The following is a 13,802-nucleotide window of genomic DNA, read 5'->3' as shown; positions in this document are numbered from 1 at the left end:
TTACCCTTGGTAAAATAAAACAAATTGGAGCTGAAATAAATTTTGTGTGAAAAAAAGTTAAATGTTCATTTTTATTTGAACATTCCAAAAATTCCTGTGAAAAACCTGAAGGGTTAATAAACTTCTTGAATGTGGTTTTGAGCACCTTGAGGGGTGCAGTTTTTAGAATGGTGTCACACTTGGGTATTTTCTATCATATAGACCCCTCAAAATGACTTCAAATGAGATGTGGTCCCTAAAAAAAAAATCGTGTTGTAAAAATGAGAAATTGCTGGTCAACTTTTAACCCTTATAACTCTTTAACAAAAAAAAATTGGGGTTCTAAAATTGTGCTGATGTAAAGTAGACATGTGGAAAATGTTACTTATTAAGTATTTTGCGTGATATATCTCTGTGATTTAAGGGCATAAAAATTCAAATTTGGAAAATTGCGAAATTTTCAAAATTTTCGCCAAATTTCCATTTTTTTCACAAATAAATGCAAGATATATCGAATAAATTTTACCACTATCATGAAATACAATATGTCACGAGAAAACATTGTCAGAATCGCCAAGATCCGTTGAAGCGTTCTAGAGTTATAACCTCATAAAGGGACAGTGGTCAGAATTGTAAAAATTGGCCTGGTCATTAACGTGCAAACCACCCTCGGGGCTTAAAGGGTTAAGGACCCTTATTCCTTAAGTCCCTTTTTCACTGTGTTGAGTAATAAGCGAGTAGCGCCTCTCTGCTGTAGAAAATCCTGTAGGAGTCAGAAACAAAATGAACATATACTTTGCTGTAAGTAGGCAAAAAACAATAGTACAAATAAATAACATAGCGTACTTAATAAACACTGTTTCTGATCAAAAAAGTATAAAAGTCATCCCCCCAGAAACAATGTGTACCCAAACGGAACGGCCCAAAACTCTAGTATCAAAACTTACCATGTGTCAAAAATATCCTCAATGTGAATAGGACCTGAGCAAGACCAGGGTTCGTCTATGGACTTCCAGCCATGGGAAGCTATTTAAACATAATGCCCAGCTCAAAGAAAGGAAGGCCACACACCTAAACTAAAATAAAAACTGAAAGAAATGAACTGGATAAGCAGGGTCTAACAGGCTGTGTTGGTGCAGAAGACCAGTAGTCAAAGTAAAAAATGTTCATGTCCTACAGTGGGACTAAGTAAAAAAGTAAAAAAGAAATAAAATGTGTAAAAAAAATGACAAGTTGTTTTGCCACTAAAAGCGCAACTTTTGTGTAAAATAAAAAAATCCACCCAAGGGTGGTTTGCACGTTAATGAACGGGCCAATTTTTACAATTGTAACCACTGTCCCTTTATGAGGTTATAACTCTGGAATGCTTCAACGGATCCTGATGATTCTGACATTGTTTTCTCATGACATATTGTACTTCATGATAGTGGTAAAATTTATTTGTTATTACCTGTGTTTATTTATGAAAAAAATGGAAATTTTGAAAATTTTGCAATTTTCCAACTTTGAATTTTTATGCTCTTAAATCACAGAGATATGTCACACAAAATACTTAATAAGTAACATTTTCCACATGTCTACTTTACATGAGCACAATTTTGGAACCCAATTTTTTTTTTGTTAGGGAGTCACTTTGATGGGTCTATATGATAGAAAATACCCAAGTGTGACACCATTCTAAAAACTGCATCCCTCACGGTGCTCAAAACCACATTCAAGAAGTTTATTAACCCTTCCGGTGTTTCACAGGATTTTTTGGAATGTTTAAAAAAATAGTTACATAATTACATAGTTATTAAGGTTGAAGGAAGACTTTAAGTCCATCTAGTTCAACCCATAGCCTAACCTAACATGCCCTAACATGTTGATCCAGAGGAAGGCAAAAAAAAACCCATGCGGCAAAGAGTAAGCTCCACATTGGGGAAAAAAATTCCTTCCCGACTCCAAATACGGCAATCAGACTAGTTCCCTGGATCAACGCCCTATCAAGGAATCTAGTGTATATACCCTGTAACATTATACTTTTCCAGAAAGGTATCCAGTCCCCTCTTAAATTTAAGTAACGAATCACTTATTACAACATCATACGGCAGAGAGTTCCATAGTCTCACTGCTCTTACAGTAAAGAATCCACGTCTGTTATTATGCTTAAACCTTCTTTCCTCCAGACGTAGAGGATGCCCCCTTGTCCCTGTCTCAGGTGTATGATTAAAAAGATCATCAGAAAGGTCTTTGTACTGTCCCCTCATACATTTATACATTAAAATAAGATCATCCCTTAGTCTTCGTTTTTCCAAACTAAATAGCCCCAAGTGTAATAATCTATCTTGGTATTGCAGACCCCCCAGTCCTCTAATAACCTTGGTCGCTCTTCTCTGCACCCGCTCTAGTTCAGCTATGTTTTTCTTGTACACCGGAGACCAGAACTGTGCACAGTATTCTAAGTGTGGTCGACCTAGTGACTGTATAGAGGTAAAATTATGTTCTCCTCATGAGTATCTATGCCTCTTTTAATGCATCCCATTATTTTATTTGCATTTGTAGCAGCTGCCTGACACTGGCCACTGAATATGAGTTTGTCATCCACCCATACACCCAGGTCTTTTTCATTGACGGTTTTGCCCAGAGTTTTAGAATTAAGCACATTGTTATACATCTTATTACTTCTACCCAAGTGCATGACTTTATATTTATCCCCATTAAAGCTCATTTGCCATTTATCAGCCCAAGCTTCTAGTTTACATAAATCATCCTGTAATATAAAATTGTCCTCCCCTGTATTGATTACGCTGCAGAATTTAGTGTCATCTGCAAATATTGAAATTCTACTCTGAATGTCCCCTACAAGGTCATTAATTAATATGTTAAAAAGAAGAGGGCCCAATACTGACCCCTGTGGTACCCCACTGCTAACCGTGACCCAGTCCGAGTGTGCTCCATTAATAACCACCCTTTGTTTCCTATCCCTGAGCCAGCTCTCAACCCACTTACACATATTTTCCCCTATCCCCATTATTCTCATTTTATGTATCAACCTTTTGTGTGGCACCATATCAAAAGCTTTTGAAAAGTCCATATACACTACATCTACTGGGTTCCATTGGTCCAGTCCGGAACTTACCTCTTCATAGAAGCTGATCAAATTAGTCTGACATGAACGGTCCCTAGTAAACCCGTGCTGATACTGGGTCATGAGGTTATTCCTCTTCAGATACTCCAGTATAGCATCCCTTAGAATGCCCTCCAGGATTTTACCCACAGTAGAGGTTAAGCTTACTGGCCTATAATTACCGAGTTCAGTTTTTAACTCGGTAACATTTAACTTTTTTTCACAAAAAATTTACTTCAGCTCCAATTTGTTTTATTTTACCAAGGGTAACAGGAGAAATTGAACCCCAAAAGTTGTGGTACAATTTGTCCTGAGTACGCTGATACCCCATATGTGAGGGTAAACCACTGTTTGGGCACATGGCAGAGCTCGGAAGGGAAGGACCGCAGTTTGACTTTTCAATGCAAAATTGACTGGATTTGAGATAGGATGCTATGTCGCGTTTGGAGAGCCCCCAGTAGCTCAGCTACCAGGGGGCAGAGGGTGCGGGTGCTCCGGGCCCGGTGCTCTGAGGGGGCCCACCCGGAGCTACGCTACTGTAACTGTATCGGCACACACAGAGCGCCGATACAGTTACATTGTGCAGCAGAGCAGGGAGAATTAATCTCCCTGCTCTGCCGCCCGGCCGCTATGGGGCCCCTGAGCAGGCGGGGGGGCCCGGTGCCTTCAGTTGGCCCCCCGCCATCATCGGAAGATCAGCTGTACCAGCCTTTAGCCGGTACAGCTGAATGCATTGATGGGAGAAGGAGCGCTATGCTCCTTCTCCCATCATCCCCCTGTCAGTGTCGGTGTCTGACGTCGCCGACACTAACAGCGGGCGAATCACTGCCCGGCGCCCGCTGTCAGTAGATCAGCGGGAGCTCAGAGCAGGACAGGAACCAGGAAAAATAGAGTTGAGTATTTATTATTTTTTTATGGGTGCCGCCGCCTTATTACAGGGTCTGCCTATGGGGGGCTGCCTTATTACAGGGTCTGACTATGGGGGCTGCCTTATTACAGGGTCTGACTATGGTGGTGCTGCCTTATTACAGGTTCTGACTATGGGGGTGCTGCCTTATTACAGGGTCTGCTGCCTTATTACAGGGTCTGACTGTGGGTGCTGCCTTATTACAGGGTCTGCAGCCTTATTACAGGGTCTGACTATGGGTGCTGCCTTATTACAGGGTTTGCCTATTGGGGTGCTGCCTTATTACAGGGTCTGACTATGGGAGCTGCCTTATTACAGAGTCTGACTATGGGGGTGCTGCCTTTTTACAGGGTCTGCCTCCTTTTTACAGGGTCTGCCTATAGGGGTGCTGCCTTATTACAGGTTCTGACTATGGGGGCTGCCTTGTTACAGGGTCTGACTATGGGGGTGATTCATTATTACAGGGTTTGACTATGGGGGTGCTACCTTATTACAGGGTCTGACTATGGGGGCTGCCTTATTACAGGGTCTGACTATGGGGGTGCTGCCTTAATACAGGGTCTAACTATGGGGGTGCTACATTACTTCAGGGTCTGACTATGGGGTGCTGCCTTATTACAGGGTCTGACTATGTGGGTGCTACCTTATTACAGGGTCTAACTATGGGGGTGCTGCCTTATTACAGGGTCTGACTATGGGGGTGCTGCCTTATTACAGGGTATGACTATGGGGGTGCTGCCTTATTACAAGGTCTGACTATGGGGGTGCTACCTTATTACAGGGTCTGACTATGGGGACTGACTTATTACAGGGTCTGACTATGGGGGCTACCTTATTACAGGGTCTGACTATGGGGGTGCTGCTTTATTACAGAGTCTGCCTATATGGGTGCTGCCTTATTACAGGGTCTGACTATGGGGGGTGCTGCATTATTACAGGGTCTGACTATGGGGGTGCTGCCTTATAACAGGGTCTGACTATGGGGTGCTGCCTTATTACAGGGTCTGCCTATAGGGGTGCTGCCTTATTACAGGGTCTGTCTATGGGGGCTACCTTATTTCAGGGTCTGACTATGGGGGCTGCCTTATTACAGGGTCTGACTATGGGGGTGCTGCCTTATAACAGGGTCTGACTATGGGGTGCTGCCTTATTACAGGGTCTGCCTATAGGGGTGCTGCCTTATTACAGGGTCTGTCTATGGGGGCTACCTTATTTCAGGGTCTGACTATGGGGGCTGCCTTATTACAGAGCCTGACTATGGGGGTGCTGCCTTATTACAGAGTCTGCCTATATGGGTGCTGCCTTATTACAGGGTCTGACTATGGGGGCTGCCTTATTACAGGGTCTGACTATGGGGGTGCTGCCTTATAACAGGGTCTGACTATGGGGTGCTGCCTTATTACAGGGTCTGCCACCTTATTACAGGGTCTGACTATGGGTGCTGCCTTATTACAGGGTCTGCCGCCTTATTACAGGGTCTGAGTATGGGTGCTGCCTTATTACAGGGTCTGCCTATAGGGGTGCTGCCTTATTATAGGGTTTGACTATGGGTGCTACCTTATTACAGGGTCTGTCTATGGGGGCTACCTTATTTCAGGGTCTGACTATGGGGGTGCTGCCTTATTACAGAGTCTGCCTATATGGGTGCTGCCTTATTACAGGGTCTGACTATGGGGGCGGCCTTATTACAGGGTCTGACTATGGGGGTTCTGCCTTATAACAGGGTCTGACTATGGGGTGCTGTCTTATTACAGGGTCTGCCGCCTTATTACAGGGTCTGACTATGGGTGCTGCCTTATTACAGGGTCTGCCGCCTTATTACAGGGTCTGAGTATGGGTGCTGCCTTATTACAGGGTCTGCCTATAGGGGTGCTGCCTTATTACAGGGTTTGACTATGGGGGCTGCCTTATTACAGAGTCTGACTATGGGGGTGCTGCCTTATTACAGGGTCTGTTGCCTTTTTACAGGGTCTGACTATGGGTTCTGCCTTATTACAGGGTCTGCCTATAAAGGTGCTGCCTTATTACAGGGGCTGACTATGGGGGTGCTGCCTTATTACAGGGTATGACTATGGGGGTGCTGCCTTATTACAGGGTCTGCCTATTGGGGTGCTGCCTTATTACAGGGTCTGACTATGGGTGTGCTGCCTTATTACAGGGTCTGACTATGGGGGTGCTGCGTTACTACAAGGTATGCCTATAGGGGTGCTGCCTTATTACAGGGTCTGACTATGGGGGCTGCCTTATTACAGAGTCTGACTATGGGGGTGTTGCCTTATTACAGGGTCTGCCGCCTAATTACAGGGTCTGCCTATGGGGGTGCTGCCTTATACTAAAGAGTCTTCCTATGGGGTACTGCCTTATTACAAGGTCTGCCTATATGGAGGTGCTGCCATATTAAAGTGTCTGCCTATGGGGGCTGCCTTACGCTACAAAGTCTGCCTATGGGGAGTGCATTATACTATACTGTGGACTACTTGGTGCATTATGCTACTATATATGGAGGCTATCTAGGGGGCCATCATACAGTATGAAGATTACAGTGTGGGGGTCATTATACAATGTTGGAGCCATCAAACAGTTTGAGGACTACTACGGAGTCATTATACTGTGTGGGTGGTACTATACAGTGAGGGGGCATTATACTGTGTATAAGAGAACATCATATTGTGTATAAGGGAGCTGTACAGGGGGGAGACTCAGGACATTATTAAATGTAAAGTGGGCACTTATTGTTATAGGGGAACTCAGGTTACAGTGACTTTGAAAGGGGCACACAGGGCAATATTACTTTCTAGGGGGCAAAATATGGGCACTGTTTTCTAGGGCACTTGCACCCAGTATTACTATATTATAGAGGGGTGCTTTAGAATTTAGAGGGCACAGAGAACCATACAGCAGGTGCAGTAATAGGGACACATACGGCAGCAGCGGCTCAGTATTGGGGTATCAGGTGTAGTAATAAGGACACATGGCAGCAGTGGCTCAGTATTGGGGTATCAGGGGCAGTAATAGGGATACATACTGCAGCAGCGGCTCAGTATTGGGGTATCAGGTGGAGTAATAGGGACACATAACGCAGCAGCGCCTCAGTATTGGGGTATCAGGGGCTGTAATAGGGACACATACGGAAGCAGCAGCACAGCTTTGGGGTATCAGCAGGATGAGGAGTTTGTGCAGGTTGGGAATAGATGGTGATAGGGCTGGAATATGAAAAGTGAAATGTGTCTTTGTTGTATTCTCTGCAGACGAGTCCTGGCTGGAAGTTGTCATGTCGGTCTAGGCCAGATGGAAAACACGGAAAAAATGAACGATTCCATCAGAAAGGACGTCAGCGGTAAGACATTATCTGTAACTGTGCTGTGATCTCTTATATGTTCTGTAGGACTGGTATCTACCCCTGACCATATGGCGGTAATATCCATATTGGTCTTTATATAGAGATTATCTTCAGTAATAGCGCGATCATCTGCTGAGGTTCTACTCCAGTATTAGGGTGCGTCACCGAGTTATAATCAAGGTTACCTGGTTAGGGGCCCACTCAGAAGTTTCGCCCCCCCTGAACCCAAACCCTAGCTACGCCTCTGAGAGCCCCTGATGTGCCTAAAGATTGAAACCCCCCACAAGTGACACCATTTTGGAAAGTAGACCGACCCCCTAAGGAAGTTTTCTAGGTGTGTGGTGAGCACTTTGACCCACCAGGTGCTTCACAGAAGTTTATTATGTAGAGACGTAAAAAAAAATCATATTTTTTCACAAAAATTATCTTTACGCCCCCAATTTTTTATTTTCCTAAGGGTAACAGAAGAAATTGGACCCCAAAATTTGTTGTGCAATTTGTCCTGAGTACGCTAATACCCCATATGTGGGGGTAAACCACTGTTTGGGCACATGGCAGAGCTCGAAAGGGAAGGAGAGCCATTTGACTTTTTAATGCAAAATTGACTGGAATTGAGATGGGATGCCATGTCACATTTGGAGAGCTCCTGATGTGCCTCAACATTGAAACCTGCACAAGTGACACCATTTTGGAAAGAAACCCCCCTAAGGAACTTATATAGATGTGTTGTGAGAACTTTGAACCTCCAAGTGTTTCACTACAGTTTATAACGCAGAGCCGTGAAAATAAAAATTATTTTTTTTCCACAAAAATTATTTTTCAGCCCCGGTTTTGTATTTTCCCAAGGGTAACAGGAGAAATTGGACTACAAAAGTTGCACAATTTGTCATGAGTATGCTGAGACACCATATGTGGGGGGAACCACCATTGCAGAGCCCCTGATGAACCTAAACAGTAGAAACCCCCCACAAGTGACCCCATATTGGAAACTAGACCCCCAAAGAACTTATTTAGATCTGTTGTGAGAACTTTGAACCCCAAGTGTTTCACTACAGTTTATAATGCAGAGCCGTGAAAATAAAAAATCCTTTTTTTTCCCACAAAAATAATTTTTTAGCCCCCGGTTTTGTACTTTCCCAAGTGTAACAGGAGATATTGGACCCCAAAAGTTGTTTTCCAATTTGTCCTGAGTATGCTGATACCCCAAATGTTGGAGTAAATCCCTGTTTGGGTGCATTGGAGAGCTCAGAAGGGAAGGAGCACTGTTTTACTTTTTCATCGCAGAATTGGCTGTAATTGAGATGGGACGCCATGTCACGTTTGGAGAACCCCTGAAGGGCCTAAACAGTGGAAATCCCTCAATTCTTACTAAAACCCTAACCCAAACACACCCCTAACCCTAATCCCAACCCTAACCATAAACCTAACCACACCCCTGAACATGCCCCTAACCCAAATCCCAACCACACCCCTAACCCCAAAACACCCCAAACCCCAACACACCCCTAACCCTAATAAAAACACTAACCACACCCCTAACTCTAACACAACCCTAACCTTAATCCCAACCATAACCCTAACCACACCACTAACCCTAATCCCAACCCTAATCCCAACCGTAAATGTAATCCAAACCCTAACTTTAGCCCCAAACCTAACCCTAACTTTGGCCCCAACCCTAACCCTAACTTTAGCCCCAACCCTAACCCTAACTTTAGCCCCAACCCTAACCCTAGCTTTAGCCCCAACCCTAACACTTACTTTAGCCCCAACTCTAACACTAACTTTAGCCCCAACCCTAACTGTAGCCCTAACCCTAACTTTAGCCCCAACACTAACCCTAACTTTAGCCCCAACCCTAATCCTAAATTTAGCCCCAACCCTAACTGTAGCCCAAACCCTAACTGTAGCCCTAACTCTAACTTTAGCCCCAACCCTAACCCTAAATTTAGCCCTAACCCTAACTTTAGCCCCAACCCTAACCCTAACTTTAGCCCCAACCATAACCCTATCTTTAGCCCCAACCCTAACCCTAACTGTAGCCCCAACCCTAACCCTAACCCTAATGGGAAAATGGAAATAAATACACTTTTTATATTTTAATATTTTCCCTAACTAAGGGGGTGATGAAGGGGGGTTTGATTTATTTTTATAGTGGGTTTTTAGCAGATTTTTATGATTGGCTGCTGTCACACAATAAAAGACGCTTTTTATTGCAAAAAATAGTTTTTGCGTCTTCACATTTTGAAAGCTATAATTTTTCCATATTTTGGTGCACAGAGTCATGTGAGGTCTTGTTTTTTGCAGGACGAGTTGACGTTTTTATTGGTACCACTTTCGGGCACGTGACTTTTATTAATCGTTTTTTATTCCGATTTCTGTGAGGCAGAATGACCAAAAACCAGTTATTCATGAATATCTTTTTTTTTTTCTTGGGGGGGCACTTTGTACCATGCCATGTTTGATAAAATTGATAAAGCAGTTTTATTCTTTGGGTCAGTGCAATTACAGCGATACCTCATTTATATCATTTTTTATGTTTTTGCGCTTTTATACGATAAAAACTATTTTATATGAAAAATAATTATTTTTGCATCACTTTATTCTGCGGACTATAACTTTTTTACTTTTTCGCTGATTTTGCTGTATGGTGGCTCTTTTTTTGCGGGACAAGATGACGTTTTCAGCGGTACCATGGTTATTTATATCCGTCTTTTTGATCGCGTGTTATTCAACTTTTTGCTCAGAAGTATGATAATAAAGCATTGTTTTTTGCCTCTTTTTTTACGATGTTCACTGAAGGGGTTAACTAGTGGGAGAGTTTTATAGATCGGGTCGTTACTAGTGTTGAGCGATACCGTCCGATACTTGAAAGTATCGGTATCGGAAAGTATCGGCCGATACCGTCACAGTATCGGAATCCAATCCGATACCGATACCCGATACCAATACAAGTCAATGGGACTCATGTATCGGACGGTATCCCTGATGGTTCCCAGGGTCTGAAGGAGAGGAAACTCTCCTTCAGGCCCTGGGAACCATATAAATGTGTAAAAGAAAGAATTAAAATAAAAAATATCGCTATACTCACCTGTCCGACGCAGCCGGGACTTCAGCGAGGGAACCGGCAGCGTTGTTTGTTTAAAAATCGCGCTATTACTTGGTTACGTGAATTCCCGGCTTGTGATTGGTCAGGTCGGCCATGTTGCCGGGACGCGGACCAATCACAGCAAGCCGTGACGAAATTACGTCACGGCTTGCTGTGATTGGTCCGCGTCCCGGCAATATGGCCGCCCTGACCAATCACAAGCCGGGACGTCACGGGAGGCTGGACACGCACTCATTTTAAAATGGGCGCGTGTCCAGCCTCCCGTGACGTCACGGCTTCTGATTGGTTGCGCCGCGATCAACCAATCACAAGCCGGGAGGCTGGACGCGCTCATTTTGAAATGGGCGCGTGTCCAGCCTCCCGTGACGTCACGGCTTGTGATTGGTTGCGCCGCGATCAACCAATCACAAGCCGGGAGGCTGGACGCGCTCATTTTGAAATGGGCGCGTGTCCAGCCTCCCGGCTTGTGATTGGTTGACCGCGACGCAACCAATCACAAGCCGTGACGTCACGGGAGGCTGGACACGCGCCCTTTTTAAAATGAGCGCGTTTCCAGCCTCCCGTGACGTCACGGCTTGTGATTGGTTAATGGCGGCCATGTTGCCGGGACGCGGACCAATCACAGCAAGCCGTGACGTATTTTCGTCACGGCTTGCTGTGATTGGTCCGCGGCCCGGCAACATGGCCGCCCTGACCAATCACAAGCCGGGACTTCGCGTAACCATGTAAAAGCGGGAATTTTAAACAAACAACGCTGCCGGTTCCTGCGCTGAGGTCCCGGCTGCGTCGGACAGGTGAGTATAGCGATATTTTTTATTTTAATTCTCTCTTTTACACATTTTAACATTAATGTTGTTCCGATACCCGATACCCGATACCACAAGAGTATCGGAATCCCGGTATCGGAATTCCGATACAGCAAGTATCGGCCGATACCCGATACTTGCAGCATCGGAATGCTCAACACCAGTCGTTACGGATGCGGCAATACTAAATACAGTTATATGAAAAAATTTAAGCACCCCTATTAATCTTAAGCTTAATGTTTTATAAAAATTGGTTTTTTCAGTTTCATATATCTAATAACTGTTGGACACAGTAATGTTTCTGCCTTCAAATGAGGTTCATTGTACTAACAGAAAATGTGCAATCTGCATTCAAACAAAATTTGACAGGTGCAAAATTTGACAGATATGGGCACCCTTATCATTTTCTTGTTTTACATACTCCTACCTACAGGGGTGGGATTCAAATTTTTAACAACAGGTCCTCTAAGTCGCGGCGGCCTGAATTTTGGCCACGCCCATTTTCAATAACCCCGCCCATACTAATAAGCCACGCCCAGTGGCACGATTCATATTTTTTGAAGCAGTTTGTCTCCCTTAATGACAAGAATACGTTGTGACATACGGTATTAAAGTCATTCAAAGAAACAAACGACTAAAGCAAATGTACTGCACAGGACAATTGTCCGTGTACAAGGTGCTTTAGCTGATCAGTCCACAACATCCTTAGTTAAATTACTAAAGTAGAAGTGTCAGTGCCGGCCGTAAAGCACAGCACAGCGGTGACGTCACCGCTGTGCTCTGCTTTTACTTTACGGCCGGCGCTCACAGTCAGTGCGGGAAGCAGACACCGGGGGACGTGACAGACATCAGAAGGTGAGTATGTAGTATTTTTTTTTTTTTAGATTTACAATGGTAACCAGGGTAAACATCGGGTTACTAACCACGGCCCTGCGCTTAGTAACCCGATATTTACCCTGGTTACAAGCGAACACATCGCTGGATCGGTGTCACACACCCCGATCCAGCGATGACAGCGGGAGATCCAGCGACGAAATAAAGTTCCAAACGATCTGCTACGACGTACGATTCTCAGCAGGATCCCTGATCGCTGCTGCGTGTCAGACACAGCGATATCGTATGGATATCGCTGGAACGTCATGGATCGTGCCGTCGTAGTGACAAAAGTGCCACTGTGAGACGGTACCCTTACTGTAGGTGATCAATGTGGCGAGACGCTGTAGAGAAGCGAGTGCAGCCCCAGCCTCCTGTGATGCCACGTGTGAGACCACCTCAAATGAAACCGTGCACTCTGAACTACGCAAAACAAATCCCCCAAACTATACGGTGGAATTGCTTCCCCACCTTCATTTTACCTCACTGTGAACTTTTTTTTTCCTGGTTTTTCAGGACATTATATGGTAAAATGGGCTCATTCAGAACTAAAACTTGTCCTGCAAAAAAAGAAAAACAAAACCCCAAGCCCTTACAAAGGCTCCTGAAAGGTGTGGCAGAAAAAGAACAATAGCTGCAACATGAAGGGGTTAATCACCATGATTTGCAGATATTTTGGGTGCATTACAAAGGTTGCAAAAGTGTAAAGACAAGAAGAGCTGCAGAGTGTCAGATAATTGGAGATGGCAGAGAACTGCAGCCGTTATAAAGGTGCCGTTACACTGAGCAACTTACCAGCGATCGCGACCAGCGACGTGATCGCTGGTAAGTTGCTGTGTGGTCGCTGGGGAGCTGTCACACAAACAGCTCTCTCCAGCGACCAAGCGACTTCGGCATCGCTGAAACTGTCTTCAGCGATGCCGAAGTCCCCATGTAAAAAAAAAAAAAACACTACATACGCACCTTCTGTCGTCCCTCATGTCCCCTGGAGCTTGCCGTACTGACTGTCTCAGCGCCGGCCGTAAAGCAGAGCCCAGCGGTGAACCTGCAGTAACAGCGGTTCACCGCTGGGCACCGCTGTTACGGCCGGCCGGCGCTGAGACACAGTCAGTGCGGCAAGCGCCGAGGGACATGAAGGACGACAGAAGGTGCGTATGTAGTGTTTTTTTTTTTTTTACATGGGGACTTCGGCATCGCTGAAGACAGTTTCAGCGATGCCGAAGTCGCTTGGTCGCTGGAGAGAGCTGTCTGTGTGACAGCTCCCCAGCGACCACACAGCAACTTACCAGCGATCACGTCGCTGGTCGCGATCGCTGGTAAGTTGCTCAGTGTAATGGCACCTTTAGAGGGAGCTGATAATAACAGCATGGCCACCTCTCCAGCACAAGCCTGGCCTGATGGGAGGCTACAGGCTGCACAGCTGCGGTACTTGTGTGAGGTGAATGCCCGTGTGCTGAGGGGAACAATACAGCGACACTTCAACCGCACTGGCTGTGCCTTCCTGGAGACTGATAAATGATCACATCACTGGACTCACAGGCATTTATTTACACTCCACAGACTCACATCTCCCTCTCTGCTGTCTGCTCCTCCCACATGAGTCACAGTCACACTTCACTGAGCTCGCTGAATCTGATAGGCTGCAGGCGCCAGACAAGGAAGGAAAGAAAAAAAAAAAA

The sequence above is a fragment of the Ranitomeya variabilis genome, chromosome 5 (assembly GCF_051348905.1).
Source record: "Ranitomeya variabilis isolate aRanVar5 chromosome 5, aRanVar5.hap1, whole genome shotgun sequence".
NCBI classification, from domain to species: domain Eukaryota; kingdom Metazoa; phylum Chordata; class Amphibia; order Anura; family Dendrobatidae; genus Ranitomeya; species Ranitomeya variabilis.
The sequence above is the reverse complement of the archived record's forward strand: the minus strand, read 5'-3'. Positions refer to the sequence as shown.